This window comes from Mytilus galloprovincialis, chromosome 3 (genome assembly GCF_965363235.1).
Source record: "Mytilus galloprovincialis chromosome 3, xbMytGall1.hap1.1, whole genome shotgun sequence".
NCBI classification, from domain to species: Eukaryota; Metazoa; Mollusca; class Bivalvia; order Mytilida; family Mytilidae; genus Mytilus; species Mytilus galloprovincialis.
In genome coordinates, this window is record NC_134840.1 from 82,899,519 (window position 1) to 82,917,976 (window position 18,458).

An 18,458-nucleotide genomic window follows, 5' to 3' on the forward strand; every position below is an offset into this window, starting at 1 on the left:
CAAATCACAATTTGTAAAATTAAAACATTATAGTTCAAAGTACAGTCTTCAAAAGTGAGCCTTGGCTCACACCAAACAGCAAGCTTTAGAATTCCCCAAAATGACTAGTATAAAAACTTTCAAACCTATGATCAAATCTATAAAAAAAAATAACCAGAAACACTTATAAACCACATCAACAAACGACAACTACTGAACATCAGATCTTTGACTTAGGACAGGTGACGCAACGTTAGATATTGCTACTACCACGAAAAATAGCGTTAAGTAAATATTTGACGGGAAATTTTTTTATAGAAATACTGAAATAAATATTTCAAATTATACATGAAAATAATGATTGATTCTTGAATTTTCACATCATGATAGAAAAGAATAAAAATATAATATTCATAGTCTTAGGAAGACACAGATTATCCAAAAAAACGTTTACTTAGCGTTATCCCATGTAACAAACTCGAAACATAAAACTCGAACAATTCGCGAAATGTCCACGCAACTCTTCGAAATTTTGCATGAACATTCTATGACGTGATATATTTCAGTACTGGTTAACATGGATGTCTCCTTTTAAGATTTGCATACATATTTTCAAAAGAATATGATGTACGGAAATGTCCCATCGGAAAGATAATTTGGAAACTTGAAACATTTCAGTTCAAAAATAAAATTTTGACAGATAATTCATTAAATTGTAAGCACGATCGTTTTGTACTAAGTGTAAGCTAAAAAAATTCGAATTGAAAAATAAATTGAGCTACATATTCAATTCAAAACAAAAGATTTGCAATGTCTTGTGGAAATGTCCGAGTAAACTTTCATGCCTTCACAAAACTTTTACGGCCAAAAAACCAGAGATTTGATTTCGTGTAGATTATTTTTCGTCTTTGATAACTATACCAATAAAAAGTACTTTTAAAGTTGAAATTGGTACACCAAATAGCATTAAGATTACAGGGTTATCTATAAAAATACGGATTAATGAAAATGTCTTGCAAGTTTGTCCGTTATCATAATTTGACGTCGCCACAAGCGTAATATGCTAGGGACGGCATGAACTGCATTCGCGTGTTCCTTCCTCCACTAAATATAAATGCTATCAACAAAACGAAATGATACACACATTACAAAAATACATATCTATAAGACGATCAAAAAGTAAGAAAACGTCAGCATCATAACTATAAGCGATTGTATGTCACTGCTTGAATGAAATCATACTCGAGTTGAATATATAATGCAGCAATATTCCTCCAAAAACACATAATTACTAGCAGTAAATTGAATATCCTATGTTAATTATAAAATCATATTGGATTGGATTCTCACGGCATTTATACTTCTTTGTTATACTTTGCATTTACCATAAAAGGAAAACAGGAAGAATTAGATAGTGCGCGTTTCCAATTTAACGTCATTTTTCTGTTACACTAAATGGTAGCAATATCTGACGTTGCGTCAGGTGCAAACACATGCAGTGGGTTTTAACGTTTTTAACGGTACCAACCTTCACCCTTATCTACAACAATAGTGTAACATCACAACATAGAAAGACATACTTTAGAATTACTCAATCAAAACACACAAGTAAACATACGCTTGACGATTTTGTTTTTATTTATGACACAAAGTAAATACAAAATCAATAAGATCAGGGCTTAGATGTTAAACCATTACAGAAAACAACAACCATAACCTTGAAGAAAATGCCACCAAATAGAATAATGTACATAGGTAAATGAAAATATTGTTGTTGTAAGGTATACAGTATGAATGGAGAACGGAAATGTATATATAATAAAAAATAATTTTGTTGTTCCTGGTACGAGAACTGAAGTAAAAGTTTATAGTCATACCAAACACTTATCTAAGCTGGTATAGACTATATTAAAAATAGAGAAACAAGATATAACTCTCAATTAGTAAACATAAATTGACCAAAAAAAACATTACAAATTGCACCTACAGGTCAAATTAACAAGAAAGTTAGATTTTAGAGTACATTAGAGACTAAAATCAAATGAAACACATCCCAGGGATTTAGTATTTTAGCACAGTAGTCGGCACTTTGGTGTTGACATGAATATCAATTAAATGGCCATTTCAATAAATTTCCTGTTACAAAACTTTGAATTGTTCGAAAAACAAATTTATAGAACAAATACAGTAAGAAGCTGAAATGCTTTGATCGATTTTCTTATCCCAGGAAAAGATAACCTTAGCCGTGTTTAGCACAACTTTTTGGAATTTTTGGTCCCCAATGATTTTCAACTTTATTCTTGTTCTTGTTTGGCTTTAAACTATTTTGATCTGAGCGTCACTGATGGGTATCGTGTAGACGAAACGCGCGTCTGGCGTTATTAAATTATAATCCTGGTACCTTTGATAAATAAGTAACGTCACGAACAGTGAAAGAAGACGTGGCTTTTGCAATGCCAAAATTAAAAGTATAGACAGGCAGTAGGATACAAGTAGTTAAGAGTTAACCTTTATACAGAGAAAAATAAACATGGATGTGTATCTACTTCAGCTTTATGCATAATTATATTGTATCAGTATCTATGAACAAAACTATAATTGTATGATGTTTCCCTGTATTATTAAATATCGTCTTGTTACAATTAGTATGTGTAAAAATAAATCCAATTTTGAATGATGACAATATTTATTTAAAAAGTTGTGTCCCATTGTATAAGATAAGATAAGATAAAGATATTTTATTTCCTAATCATAGGGCTCATAACAAGCATGTAATCACATAAAGTAAAAATAAAAAGCCTTTCTCTCCCACTCGCATACACTCACACATACAACTATCGTTCTGATTAAGGATGATTGATTTTAAAGTACAACATGTAAATGAAAAAAAAAATACAGATAAAAATACCATTACAAATGTATTTTTTTGTGAGGAGAGTCCGTTGGCTACATTGTATATATATGGAACGAAGGATAACTCTTACTGCCCGGAAAAGAACAATTCAAGTATATGTGCAATTATATTTGGAACCTTTTACACGTATTTCTTGTCTTCAAATGAGACTGGAAGAAGATCAAATATATGGTGCACAATAATTTTCGATAGCTGCATGAAAGGTCTAATCGTTCAAATCTACTTTTCAATCAGATTTTACATTCATTTTTTCTTTTGTTTGAAAAGAGAGCCTTACAAAAATTGTGAAATTAAAGTGTAGGTAAACCCGTCATAAATAAATACCCGGTTTCAAATTATGTACGCCAGACGCATCAGTAGTACTCAAATAGAACAAATACGGTAAGAAGCTTCGAGGGCCCATATTCCGAAAGCTTTGCAAAATACATGGAAATCTATTGTTGTAGAATTTTGGATCCTCAATGCTCTTCAACTTTGTATTTGTTTGGCTTTTTAACTATTTTGATCTGAAAATCGAAAGATTCCAAGTTTTGTAAACGGATAGTTTATATTATGACCATATGAATTATAATTCATGTCAACATAGAAGTGCAGTCTAATGGGCGGTATGCGACTGCTTAGCATATCGATATTTAATTAAAATCACAAAGAAACGAATTTAATCTTTGATGGTCTTTTGAATCTGAGCACTATCTGAAAAGTCTGATATTAAAAGCGTTAAATACTGCTTTGAGTTTTAGGTACTTTTCAGACACTCTTTGTTGCAAATTCAGTACCGGATAGTCATTTGACAGGGCGTCAATGCACTTATGATCAGTAGCTTTCAGATAATTCAGTATAAAAGGGTTTTTAACAGGTAAACTTCTGAACATAGATTGAAAATATCTTAATTGACTGCACGCGACTATTTTAACTACCCAATAAACCGCAGGAAATAAGTTAATAACAAGAATTGATTATTTATTGTTCAGCGATCAATTTTCACAAAAAAACTTAATGGAAAAATATCAGTATGACTTAAAGTTATTTTTTGTTATAAGTTGAACAGCCTGTTGAGAGCAGTTGCGGTTTGAAAACCCTTTCAGATCCAAATTAGTTTACTAGTGAACTAGCAATAGAAAGTTTATGATGATGTGTATTGGTTGACAGTCGTCTTATTTTCAAACGTACCACATCTTCTTATTTCTATATGAAAAGACATTTTGAACAATAGAATATTTTGGAAGACAATATTGCCCCCAAATTCAAAGTTCTCTGTACACAGTCAGGAATATGACAGTCGTAATCTATTCATATGATGTGTTTGAGCTTTTAATTTTGCCACTTGATTAGGGACTTTCCGTTTTGAATTTTCCTAAGAGTATTTTTGTGATTTTACTTTTTATAAATATATATCTTTTTTGAAATAAAGTTTTAAAAAATAAACTACAGTAGTATTGGTATTAATCCTTCATTTCTATTTATTTTGGCGCGGCATTATGAACTATCATTGTTATGGTTATAACTGTAAATCAAGTGTTTACAAAACTTTTACTTTTCGAAATACTAAGCAACGTTTACCCAAGGAATTGATGACCTTATCAAGAGTTGTCAAATTTTGTTGACAGTGAATTTATTATTATGACCATAAGGCATGTCATTGATAATCCATGTCAACACAGAAGTGCTGACTGCCTGGCTATAGTTATACCCTCGGGGAACTCTAGTTCAATTTATACCAATTTACCAATTTATAAAAGTGGTATCCTTGATGATTTTTGCAACTGCTAGTGCGTTTTTCGTCCGAAGGTTTTACAACCGGCATAGCAGTCAACACTTATAAAAAAAATTCTCATTAAATCTCAAAATCATTCATAACACTTAATGTATGTATCAACAGCAGACATATTAAGCCTTGGCCTATTAAGGTAAACATTTTTGGAACTTTGGTTTCAAATGTTCTTTACATTCATAACTTACTTGACCATCTAACTACTTTGATGATGGTACCTTTGACGAGTCTTATGTACTGGATTTTTAACCTGATATCTTTGGTTATAATCGAAGCAGATATTTCTCGTCTTCAATACTTGCTGAACCTATTACACGAAAGTATATACTGTATATAAACAAACTTAGACTGAAAAAAATGTATTTTAACGAGATTTTTTAAGCACACCAATGCATGAAATTTTGAATCATAAAAAGAATTTAATTCAAATTTAATTTTGCAATGGCTTTCTGTGTTCATTTGGCAATTGATAAATTTGCTTTACAAAATAATAGATCATGTTAGGACAAGATTGTAAATGACGAGTGTTATTGACTGTTTAACCAGGTAAGTATTTTACTGTCGATATATATCTTAATGCTTAGATTTATAATCATGATGGACAGTTTGTGATGGTGTTTATAGAACTGCATTTTTAATATTAAAATTTAAAATAGAGAGCAACTTATTTAAATTCATCGATGGGTAATTCTACCCAGTAATGTAGGATCAAAATGACCAGCAGGTAAAATTTCGTATGTAGAAGAGATTGTCAAAAAGAAGCTTCAAATAAGAATTGACCACTACGAGTAAACATTAATAATGATAAATAAACTCATCATAGATACCAGGATTGCAATTTTATATTTGCGAGACGCGCGTTTCGTCTACAAAAAACTCTTTGCGCCCCTTTATTAGCAGATTTGTGTGTGCACTGTGATAAATTACAGTTTGTGACAAAACTTAGTAAAGCCCCGTATAATATTTTACAATGCATTAACTATTTATATTTCAGATGATAATGATGGTTTTATTAAGACTCATGCAGACATCTATCGGTAATGCTTGTGAGCAGGAGGATCCTGTAGGTATAGGCATCGCCTACATTATACCCAATTGTCCATGCGCAATGTGTAGTACTGGAGATCCGATGAAATATGTGAAACATGCGAAAAGTAGGTTAAATGATTAATCTATATATTTAGATACAAAAATATAAAAACCAAATAATGTAGCCAACTACAAAGTTTAACGAACAAAAAATGGAACTATTAACCAACGACAAAAATACAACATTGAGTTTTAATAATGAAAAGAAAGACTTAAAACTAGACAGCGAAAATAACACGAAAATGTATATTCACCCGTATATATTTCCTCTAGAAGGGTTAACAGCTAAAAATCGGGAGATGTGGTTAGGTTTTTTAATGCGAACACCGTTAATACTATCCAAAAGAATCAAAACGACGTTGATGTTATTACTATAGGTCACTTTATTGACCTTTAACAATGAGCAAAATTCTCATCACATAGCAAGCTGTTAAAGGACCGACATATCAAGTTGTAAAAGAATTCAAATGAAGCCAACAACGACATGATTTATATGAAGAAAAAAAACGATACACAACAACAAGCGACAACCACTGAATTGCTGACATAGGACAGGATGGAATTGTCATGTTTACAGGCGCCAATAACTAAATAACAGAACTAAAAAATCAGTTGAACACAAAACAAATCAATTTGAAAGTTTAAGTATTTATTTTTTCATAGTATAAAAATATATGAAAAGGTTCCTAGTGTTTAGATGCAGCCGTTCTCCTAGTCATGTTTATATTATTTCATATTTAAAAACGATGAGGTCTGCAAAAGTTGTTGATTGATCCTATGTCGTAATTGTAAAACAATTATAGAACATTTGCACTGTGTAGTATATCTGAGGTAGTTAATGCACACTTAAGCTGTGAACTATCCAGATTATAGCACTGAAGATAATGCCTATGTCATTTGTCAATTGTACATGCATATAAGGGTTTAAAAAATATATTTATATATTTACATTTGTGTTACATGCATTTATGGGTTTAAAATATATATATATATATTTACATTTGTGTTACATGCATATATGGGTTTAAAGTATGTATACATCTAATTCATTTAACTTTGGTGGATAGTACTGTTGCCTCATGGGCAATTATGCCTTCTTATTTTCATATTTATATTTTACCTAATTGCTAAGAAGTATAAACATTCCCCTTTCTTATACATATGATATTCTTTTGCACTTTTGAAGAGAAAATCAAAGGTAAGAAAAAACCAAAAGATGAAACCGAAACTGATGACGATTAAACAGAGGAAAATGACGATGGTGACGTCGAAGAGTTTGGAGGTGGATAACTATGGCATTTCCAAAATAAGCATTGACTTTAATCGAAACCTAAATGGGAACTGTATTTTACTCGAAAAGAGTTCAGAGATATATATGATTATGTTTCATCTTACTGTAAATAAAGTTAATGTTAATCCTCTACCTGTTCCGTTGCTTATTTTTTATGATATATCCTTTTGCACTTTTCAAGAAAAGATCAAAAGTAAGAAAAAACCAAAAGATGAAAGCGATGATGATAATTCACCAGAGGAAAGTGATGATGACGCAAGAGATGGCGGAGGTGGTGGTGGTGGCGGCGGTGGCGGTGGCGGTGGTGGCGGTGGTGGTGGTGGTGATAGTGATGGTGGAGACGATGATGGCGGTAAAAAGAAAAATAAAAAAGACAAAGAGAAAGAGAAACAAGACAAGAAAGATAAGAAGAAAGAAAAGAAAGAAGAGAAAAAAGCCAAGAAAAGCAAAAAGAAAGAAGAGAAAAAAGCCAAGAAAGAAAAAAAGAAATCAAAGAAAGCAGAGAAAAAGAAAGCTAAAGCTTCAAAAAAGAAAAAGTCTCCAAAAGCTAAGAAGAAACCAAAAGCCAAGAAGAAGTCACCTAAAAGGAAAACAAAGAGGAGAAAGTAGACTTTTTAATAGACGAAAAAAGTGTTCATTGACTATTTCAGTTACATCAACATTCAAATTTTTGTAACGTGCTTGTATATAAACGTATATCAGTGGAAATACCGTATATAAATTATTCATTATAAACTGTGCAATGGTAACCGAAAGAATTATAGTATGATAAACAAAACAAAACAACAAACAAACAAACAAATACAAAAACAAACAAACAACACAAAGAATAACAACAAAACAAAAAGTAAACAAAACAAAACAAAGCATAAAAAAAGAACAAAGCAAAATGAAAATTATGTATGAATATATTGAAGGAACATATGGCTTGTGGCTTGTAATATACCACAAACCACTCAAACATTTTCTTATTGATATCAACTTCACATATTTATCTCTATTGTACATAGAAAGTCTTGCGACGCGGTAACAAACTGAAATAAGAAACACCACCTTACCCTGACACATTAATCAGACTCGTAACAGACTGCATGTTCAGCCGATAAGAAACATATAGACATTTTGAAGTTCTTGGTCTTAAACTGGTTGAGGATCGAATCCACATTCAACCTCTTTCTTGTATTCAAGCAAAGATTGCCACCATGCGTCATCATATGTGAAATAGAGAAAGAAAATGAATAAAATTACAAGTCGTAGAAACACGTACAATATCATGAACAGAACAAAAATAACAAAACACTCAAAAGACATCAAAACACTGTGTACGGTACACCACTAATGATAGAGCAACACGAAACAAACGAAAAAGAAAACCTGAGTTAGTACTCCAGTTCTCCGGAAGGATCGACAGATCAGCAAGTGAAATGGAGGACATAAGTTCAAAATCAAAAGAAACTATTTAAGGTATCATCAGAGGAACACAAAAAGAAAGTTGCATGATTTACCGAAGCTTATTACGAACAGAACATTCCTGATTGTTTTTCTCACCAAGACACGTATGACCAAAATGCCTGAGTCAAATAATACAATCTTTCTTCCTTACCCCTTCCCGATTATTAAAATTAAAATATTGTCAGTTACGAAGTACTAATTAACAATTGCATATTATGCTCGCCAACACAATTATAATTGATAAATTGTTATTTTTTTTATGTCTAGTATCAGATATTTCATGTATGTTCAAGAACAAATTCACAATAAAAACAACAAGTAGGTCCTGCAAAATTGCTTAACCGGATGAAGGCGTAATTCATAGACTGCAATTTGATAATGATGTTATATTGGATAAAGACAAAAACTTAGCATGCAACAGGTCACCTATTGACCCAAATAAGAGAGTCATTGCAAGGGTTCTTACCAGGCAGCCAAGAATACCTCTCCCAAAACGTGGCATCGTATTAAATGTCCCCATTCTGACAGTACATGGAGAATTTCTGTATGCATTCAAAGCCTGAAACGGATGTTTTGCTTTTTAAGGGTTTACTGCCAACCGGAATAAGACCAAAAGTTTACATAATCATGTCTATTTCCCAGTCACCTATGGTACAAAAGTAACGATGCACAATTACTTCACTGTAGGATATACCGCCAAAACAAACGAATAATGTTCAGGATGGAAAATAGAATTGAGAAAGGAAATGGGAGATATGTCAAAGAGACAAAGAGTAGAAACAGCAAAAGGGACTTCAACGCAGCGAGAAAATCCCGCACCCAGAGGCGGGCCTCAAATGGCCCATACATAAAAATAAACACTAGTTCAATTAAAATAGACGTCACACTAAACTCCAAAACATTGAAGCATAAATTAACAAAGAATTTCTAGCAGTTCCTGACATGCCAGCTCCAGACTTCAAGTAATCTGAGTGAAAGATTAGTCATCATCATATGAAAATCAAGCACAATCCCTCCCGTTAGGGGTTTAGTATCATTCCATCATAAAATATATCAGAAGAACATAACAGCAATTGGTATTTTTTGCGGACATAAATTATCATTGATATGGTTATATTTATAAATTAACTGTTTACAAAATTTTGAATTTTTCAAATACTAAGGCTTTTCTACCTCAGGCATAGATTACCTTAGCTGTATTTGGTAAAACTTATAGGAATTTTGGTCCTCAATGCTCTTCAACTTCGTACTTTATTTGGCCTTTTAACTTTTTTGGATTCGAGCGTCACTGATGAGTCTTTTGTAGACGAAACGCGCGTCTGGCGTATATACAAAATTTAGTTCTGTATCGATGATAAGTTAATTCTAGAGTAGATATGTTTATTTCCGTTGCAAAGACCCTATGAGTGAATCAATATTAATACCATGGTCCAGAAAGTGTCGTCATTCTTAATGACCTGAATACAGTATTATAACTATATTCCTTCTGAATAAGTAGGTTTAAAGGTTTTAAATTAGTTAGCTTTTGAGATGAATGCCGACATTTTATGTGCTTTGTAAAGAATATTACCATAAAAGATTTGATGTTCAATACCTGACCATTCTGAACGTATGTGATGTCTTCATGTTAATTTATATTTACGCAAGATGTCTTTGAACCCATTATAAAATTTAGTTATAGTGTTTTGACTAGTTTACGATATCGAAACTTCTGGTGTAATAATTTTTCAGTAATACAGAGACTTCTTTCTTTAAAATCAAAATTAAATCGAACAAGTTGCGGTATATAAACACTATAAGATGGTGACAAGGGAACGTGACTATTACAATAGGAAATGAAAAATCATTCTCTTATAAAATTTGTATATTAACAATAATGCTTTATTAGTAAAGTTATTTGACTGTTGCATGTTTTGCAATTTCATAGACGCATTATACGCTGAAGACTTTTCTATTTCAATCTTACAAACTGGCAAACTAGCAGTTCATCGTTGATTGATTGTTTTATTGATTGATTGACTGATTTGTCGTGTTTAGTGCCACTGCTGGTGGACGTGTCGTCCCCGAGGGTATCACCAGCCCAGTAGTCAGCACTTTGGTGTTACATGGTAATTTTTATAGATTTCCTGTTTTCACAAATATGAATTTTTCGAAAAAATAAGTATTTTGTTATCCCAAACATAGATAACCTTAGCAGTATTTGGCACATTTTTTTGGAATTTTAGGGTCCTCAATGCTCTTTATAACTATTTTGAACTTAACGTCTAATGAGTCTAATACCGGCGTCACACATCAGCGTATAGCGTCGACGTACGCTGGGTGTGGTAAAAAATCATGTACGCTGCCAGTACGTTAATAATTTTGGATGCATTCAACTTGTCAATCATATCTGTATCGTGTGTACAACGAGCTTTAAGCATGTATTGGGAGTATGAGAAGCGTACATAAGCGTGTATAGGGCGTTCATGTAACGTATGTTGGTGTAACGTAAATAGAATGCACGCTAGAAAAACGTCCTCTGAACGTATTTGAGACGCGTCCCGGTCGTATCTGGGACGATAATCCGTGCTTTTTGTGTGTCTCGAACGTTTAATTATGGGTTGTTTGTTACAAAAACATCCGCATACGTTTTAGTTAAAGTCGACCGATCTTGAAACGTATACAACGTGCCCTAAACGTGTCTCAAATTTATCTGTAGCGTTTTCAACCTACTTGTAGCGTATGTATAACCGTGGTGCGTGTAGCATACAGGTTTACGCTTGACAAACGCTTGAGCTAGATGAAAATGTTTATGCTGCATAAAAAGTTCCAGGAGTTATAGCGTTCAAATTTGAATTTTGACGTACTTCAAACTTATGCAACGCGCGTTTAACGATTGCGTACAGCGTTCCTCTAGCGTGCAACTAACGTATACGGACTTTGTCAAATTTCTATGTTCGTCAGGCCTTGCGGTCATAAAACTTTCGAGTCAGTTTTTTGTACTCGTATTCGAAATTCAACCAATCAAAATGCTGGATTTCATGTTTGGAGTATGATTTTTGTGCTCCGAGCACTGAGCAAAGTTTTATGACTTCAACTCCTGGTGCTCGCCGGTTTATACGCCAATGTGTGACGCCGGTATTGTGTAGACGAAACGCGCGTTTGGCGTATAAAATTATAAGCCGGTATTTGTTGGTGATATTGTAGCGACTTATTTTAATGGTGGAGAAAGCCGGAGTAAATCCCTCCTCAAATTAAGAAAACTCTAGATTTCTTTTACCACAAAGAAAATTTTTTAAAACTATTTTGCATGCACCTGACGTCGTCATAATTGACAGAGTGAGAAGCATGAAATTTAGAAAACGTCAATAAATGAGATAGTTCAGCAGAAGCGCTTCATAATATAAATATGTGCACGATCAACGATTGTAAAACCCTATTAATTTACATTTTAAGGTGCATTTTGTTTGTTTTTCTATTGAAGAATGAACTAAAATTGTTTCTACAAACTAAATTTTCAAATAGTCCAAATATAATGTCAATTTGCTCACTGTTTAATAGTGAAAAACAATCAGTCTTAAGAAAACTGTGCCGGTCCATTTAGTGTATTAATAAAACAAAAGTGTCCCTCCATGTAAAAAGTAAAATCACAAAAATACTGAACTCAGAGGAAAATCAATTCGGAAAGTCCATAATCACATGGCAAAATCAAATAACAAAACGCATCAAAAACGAATGGACAAGAACTGTCATATTCCTGACTTGGTACAGGCATTTTCAAATGTAGAAAATGGTGGATTGAACCTGGTTTTATAGCTAGCTAAACCTCTCACTTGTATGACAGTCGCATCAAATTCCATTATATAGTCACCGATGCGTGAACAAAACAAACAGACATAATAGGTAAAAATGTCAAAAATAGGGGTACAGCAGTCAACATTGTGTTATCATCTTAATCACTATAAAAACAACAAATGTAACGAAGAAGCACAAAAAGGCATACATCAAATTAACATCCTCATTTTGATTATATTATACGATTATATTTGTCTATGTAAAATGCACCCATCAAGGAAGGAGGGTATGGGTACTGGTGTAAAATTGCGCGTTTGAAATTCGCACAGGTAGACATGAAATAATTTTGTCGTTCAAAGTATGTCGGGATGCATAAATACAGTCACGCAAAATAGATATAACAAACACTGACTTAGCAGTTAAAGTAATAATAATAAATAAAATAATAGTGTGGTTCAAAGTATGACGTGATACATAAGTACAGAGTCACGTAAAATGTATATCACAAAAAAAGTTGGTTAACAGTAAAAGTAATATTAATGAATAAAATAATTTTGTCATTCAAAGTATGACAAGATACATAGGTACAGAGTCACATCATAAAATAATTTTGTCATTCAAAGTATGACAAGATACATAGGTACAGAGTCACTTCATAAAATAATTTTGTCGTTCAAAGTATGATGGGATACATAAGCATATAAATGTAATCGCATGATTAAGCATCTCACTGATTTTTGGTCTTTCTATTGAGTTTTAACCTTTCATTATACATGTTACTAAATATGTATGCCATCATAATTTTGTACTTTTAGAATATCGTACTGTATTTGTTTACTTCAACTGTTGTGTCGGTATTTATATTGTATTTTTCTCTGTAAACTTGTATTTAGTTTTTTTTTAGAATAAATTATCTATCCTATGCATTATTGTGACGATGTCACAAAAAACACGTGCTTTTATGAATTTCGAAATAAAACCCTTTCGAATGTTGTCAGCAAATCAAAAGGAAGGAGTCATCTTCTTGTAAATACCAGATTTTGTAATGTCGATTTTCAGATATCATAAATGCAAATTCTTCTCTCCATCAATAAAACACAAATAAATCCTGTGAATAAAGACTTCCAGTTATAAGAACCTTAGAAGTTCAATTGCGATTTATTTATGCTTTGATTTGTGTTAATCTATTCTTTTGTGGGGGAAAAAATATTCGCATTAAGTTAACACTTTTGGCTTTCGCCGACTGATGTTAGTACAATACAAAGTTGAGAAATCAACATTTCAATAGAGTTTTTTTTCTGTAAAAGCAAGAATAAAAATTAATGTTCCCGTAATTCCTGTAACTACGTGGAAGAGGCAATAAAACCATGTTGTAAACTGGACGGACACTCAGTTATAAACAATAATTTATGCAAATGAAGAGAAAAACATTTCATTTATTCAGTCCACAAACTTTATGAGAAATAAAAAAAAGTTGTAAGATATTACATTCTAATAAAGTATGAATAGAAATTCAAAGGACAACTGAAAACCCAAGAAGAAGAACCAATTTTCAAATTATTCCATATGCAGATAACGTTCTAGTCATTCGCATGGTAACATTTCAAAAACGCAACGTATTTTCCACAATAAGAACATCGATCTGAGCATTTTTTTCAAGAAAACTTTCGAATAGGACTATCGTCTAAATAAACCAATTCATATTCAATGATCATTGTAAATAAATGATCGTAGTGTATCTTAGTCTTCAAAATTATTTGTTTACTTTTCACAAATAGATTTTATTGATACCTTAACTATTGAAAGATCTAAAGATAGCATTGAAAGATTTCATGTTTACTTTCTTGTAAAAAGACATTACGTATGTATTTTTGTAACTTATTGTAAATTTCATTTTACCGATCTAATTAGTTTATTTAAATTGTATGAAGGTTTAAGATTCGTTGCTTTTGGTGGTTTTTTTTAAATCCTCTTCTCATTTTCCCTCGCTTATTCTTATGATATTTTCTTTTGCTCTTTAAAACGAATGCAAGAGGAACCACAATATATTATTTATCCAGTTAACATTTGTGATGATAAAGGAAAAAAATATAGTATGATAAAGTAAAAAGAAAGAAAAAAAAACAAAAAACAACAAAACAACAAAACAAAATTCGTCTTAACAGAACAAAAAACAGAAAAGCAAAAAACAAAACAAAACAGAACATACATGTAACAACAAAAACAAAACAAAATTTGCATATATACTGAGGGAACATATGGCTTCCTCAACGTAGATATACCAGTTTTGGGTAAATTTACAAAAACCATTTAAACATTTCCATATAAATATAAAAAGTTTAAAGACTTGCGACTATGCCAGTTTGAAGCAAAAAAAATCCTTTTTTTCTCTATAAAAGCCTTGTCGGTACATGTAAAAATGGACTGAATGTTCAAATCTTGCTTGTATATCTGGACCAGTACAAATTTGTGGTATTCATATGAACGCTGTTTTTTGCATAACGGACAAACTTAGCCTAATTGAAAACGGCTAGTTCGGAAGGTAAAAATGTCCATATCAATCCGAAATGAAATAAGACATCTCACCTGCCCAGACACATTATTTTGACTAAAAACCGACCGAATGCTTAGCGGAGAAGAAGCAAATTTCTATATTCTTGTTAATCCCTGTCGAGGATCGAATCCACAACCTGTCTCTCTTTTATTCAAGACAAGACAAGACAAGAACACCACCACGAGTCATCGAGACAGCTGACGTAAAAAAAGGGAAAGGGGAGATATATAAACTATAAATGGTTTTACACGTCTAGTAATTTGGGGCCCTTTATAGCTCGTTGTTCGGTGTGAGCCAAGGCTCCGTGTTGTAGGCCGTACATTGACCTATAATGGTTTACTTTATAAATAGATATTTGGATGGAGAGTTGTCTCATTGGCACTCATACCACATCTTCCTATATCTATATAAGTCGAAGAAACAGAGGCAATGTCATGAATAGAACAAATAAAAAAAAAAACACAAAAAAAGATAACAAGACACTACGTACACCACTGCATGTAAAGATAAAGCAACACGTATCCAACAAATAAAACTAGTCCTCCGGAATGGTCGATAGTCCAACAAATGTAATGTAGGACAAATAAAAGTTAAAATTCAAAAGATTTAATTAAGATATTATGAGAGGAAAACAAAATGAATGTATAATTAACTGTTGCACGATTAACTTAAATGTGATAACAAGCGAGACATTTCTGTATTTTGTTACCACCAAGACACATATGGGCCAACTGTCTTGGCCAAATAGAAAAATCTTGAATCAATACTCCTCTCCGATTATATAAAAAAAAATCTTGTCAGTTTCGAAGAACAGATTTACTATTGCATATAAAAGTATGCTCGCCGACAAAATTATTGATCAATTTTTGTTTGCTAAATTACGTCCAATATGATATATGTTCAAGACAAGAACAAGCTGACAACAAATATAAACAGTAGGTCCTGCAACATGGATCGAACGGATGAAGGCGGAATGTATGGAGTGCAACTGGAAGATGAGGTTATATTGGATAAAGACAAAACTTAGGCTTGCACAAGTCAGCTGTTGACCCAATTATATTCTGTTGCAATGGTTCTTAAAGTGCAGTCAGCATGACAATCTCTACGCAAGGCGTCAGATTTTAAGTTCCCATTCTGACCGAACGCGTTTTCTAGAATTCATAATCCCGCATTGCTAAATGGACTTTTCGCTTTTGCAAAGGGTTTACTGTCCGTCATCGGCAGTAGAAGACCGAAATTAACCATAGTTTTATTCCTTAGTCACATATGGTGCAAAAGTAACGATACACAAATAAGCAACTATAAGAACTTTACGACAAATTAAATGGACAAGGTTAAGAGGTGAAAATAGAGAATACCAAGCTGAATTATTCATTGGTTAAACGTATAACTGACAAATATTCTTATGTCTTTACAGTTATTTGACCGTTGTCGTGTATTGGATTTCCCTTAGCAAAGAGAAGTACTTTACTATTCTGCACCTCTAAAAGCAGTCGGCAAATGTCAAGTGTTTAAAATCTTAAAGACGACTTTTTTTCAATGTAGTCCCCCTCTCATAATTTTATCTCTTCATAAGATTTTAAACACTTGACATTTGCCGACTGCTTTTAGTACATTTATACAAAGTTGAAAAAAAATCAACTATTCAATAGAGTTTTTTTCTGTAAATTAAAGTAAGAAAAAAGTTAATGTTCCCGTAATTCTCGTCACTGCATCGAAGAGGCAATACAACCATGTTGTAAAATTGATGGACACTCAGTTATAATCAATAATTTATGCAAATGAATTTATTCAGTCCACAAAATTTACAAGAAATAAAAAAGTAGTAAGATATCGCATAAAGCATGAATCATTAACAGAAATTCGAAGGACTATTGAAAACCTAAAGAAAAAGAACCAATCATAAAATTATTCCGCAAGCAGATAGTCATTCGCATTATAAAATTTCCGAAACGTTACGTATTTTCCACAATAAGTTTCCGATCTGTGCATTTTGTCATGAGAACTTTCAAAACAGGTTTTCAAAAATCGTCTTAATAAAGAAATTTATGTTTAATGATTATAATAGACGATTGAACAACAATCCTCGTAGTGTATCATTATCTTCAAAATTGTTTGTTTACTTTTGACAGATAGATTTTATTGATACCTGAAAATATTTGATAGAAAGATCTAATGATAGCGTGGAAGCTTTCGTGTTTACTTTCTTGTAAAATGACATAAAATGGAGACACAAATTTTGAAGAATTTCAATACATTATCTCTGAGTAGCTCTAAAATCTTTGGTTTCAAATGACATAATTACAGTTCGATTGGTTCTATATCAGAAATAGTGGTTTTATGTTCAAACATATTAATTGTCGTTTCAAATAAATATACTGGAAGGACAAGTCGAGTAGATCGTTGTTTACTTCTAATACTTAAATATTGTTCGTGAATAGAATGAATGATCAAAACTTCGATTACTGGAAACGAAAGCATCCGATATCAAATCCACACTGAGTACAAGAAGTCCACAACTGTTGAAGTTCAAGTTGTTATTTAAAAATATTTAAGGTAGCAAACTAGTCTTCTTTAATTCTTATATTATGATCAGACATAACATAGACTACATCTTGCATAGACTCCATAAACAGTCTGAGAAAAAAATCCCTTGTGCAATGCTAAAATATAAGATAAAATATGAGGTCATAAATTTCTCAGAATTTTCCATGACATCTGAATCCAGTTGATGTTTTCTGATTGATGTTTCAGTTTAGGATCCTCATTTATTTTTAGCTCACCTGGTCCGAAGGGCCAAGTGAGATTTTCTCGTCACTTGGCTTCCGGCGTCCGTCGTCCGTAAACTTTTGCAAAAATCTTTTCTGAAACTAATGGACCAAATTTAACCAAACTTGTCCACAATCATCCTTGGGGTATCTAGTTAAAAAAAAGTGTGTCCGATGACCCGGCCATCCAACTAAGATGGCCGCCATGGCTAAAAATAGAACATAGGGGGAAAATGAAGATTTTGGCTAATATATCTAAAACCAAAGCATTTAGAGCAAATTTGACATGGGATAAAATTGTTTATTAGGTCAAGATTTTTCTGCCCTGAAATTTTCTGACAAATCAGTCAACCTGTTGTTGGGTTGCTGCCCCCGAACTAGTGATTTAAGAAAATTTTGCAGTTTTCGGTTATTATCTTGAATATTATAATAGATAGAGATAAACTTTAAACAACAATAATGTTCAGCAAAGTAAGACATTCAAATAAGTCAACACGATCAAAATTGTCAGTTGAACCCTTTAGAAGTTATTGCCCTTTATAGTTTATTTTTAACCGTTTTTTCTAAAATTTTAGTAATCTTTTTAAAAAATCTTCTCCTCTGAATCTACTTAGACAAATTTAACCAAACTTGGCAACCACCATCTTAAGGGTATGTAGTTTCAATAATGTGTCCAATGACCTCGGCCACGAACCAAGATGGCCGGCATGGCTAAAAATAGTACATAGGGGTAAAATCTATTTTTTGCTATTATCTCTGAATTCAAAGTGTTTAGAGCAAATCTCATTCATTTGTTATGTTCATGAAGTCAAGATCTAACTGTCCTGAATTTTTTAGACAAATCAGGCAACCCATTGTTGGGTTTT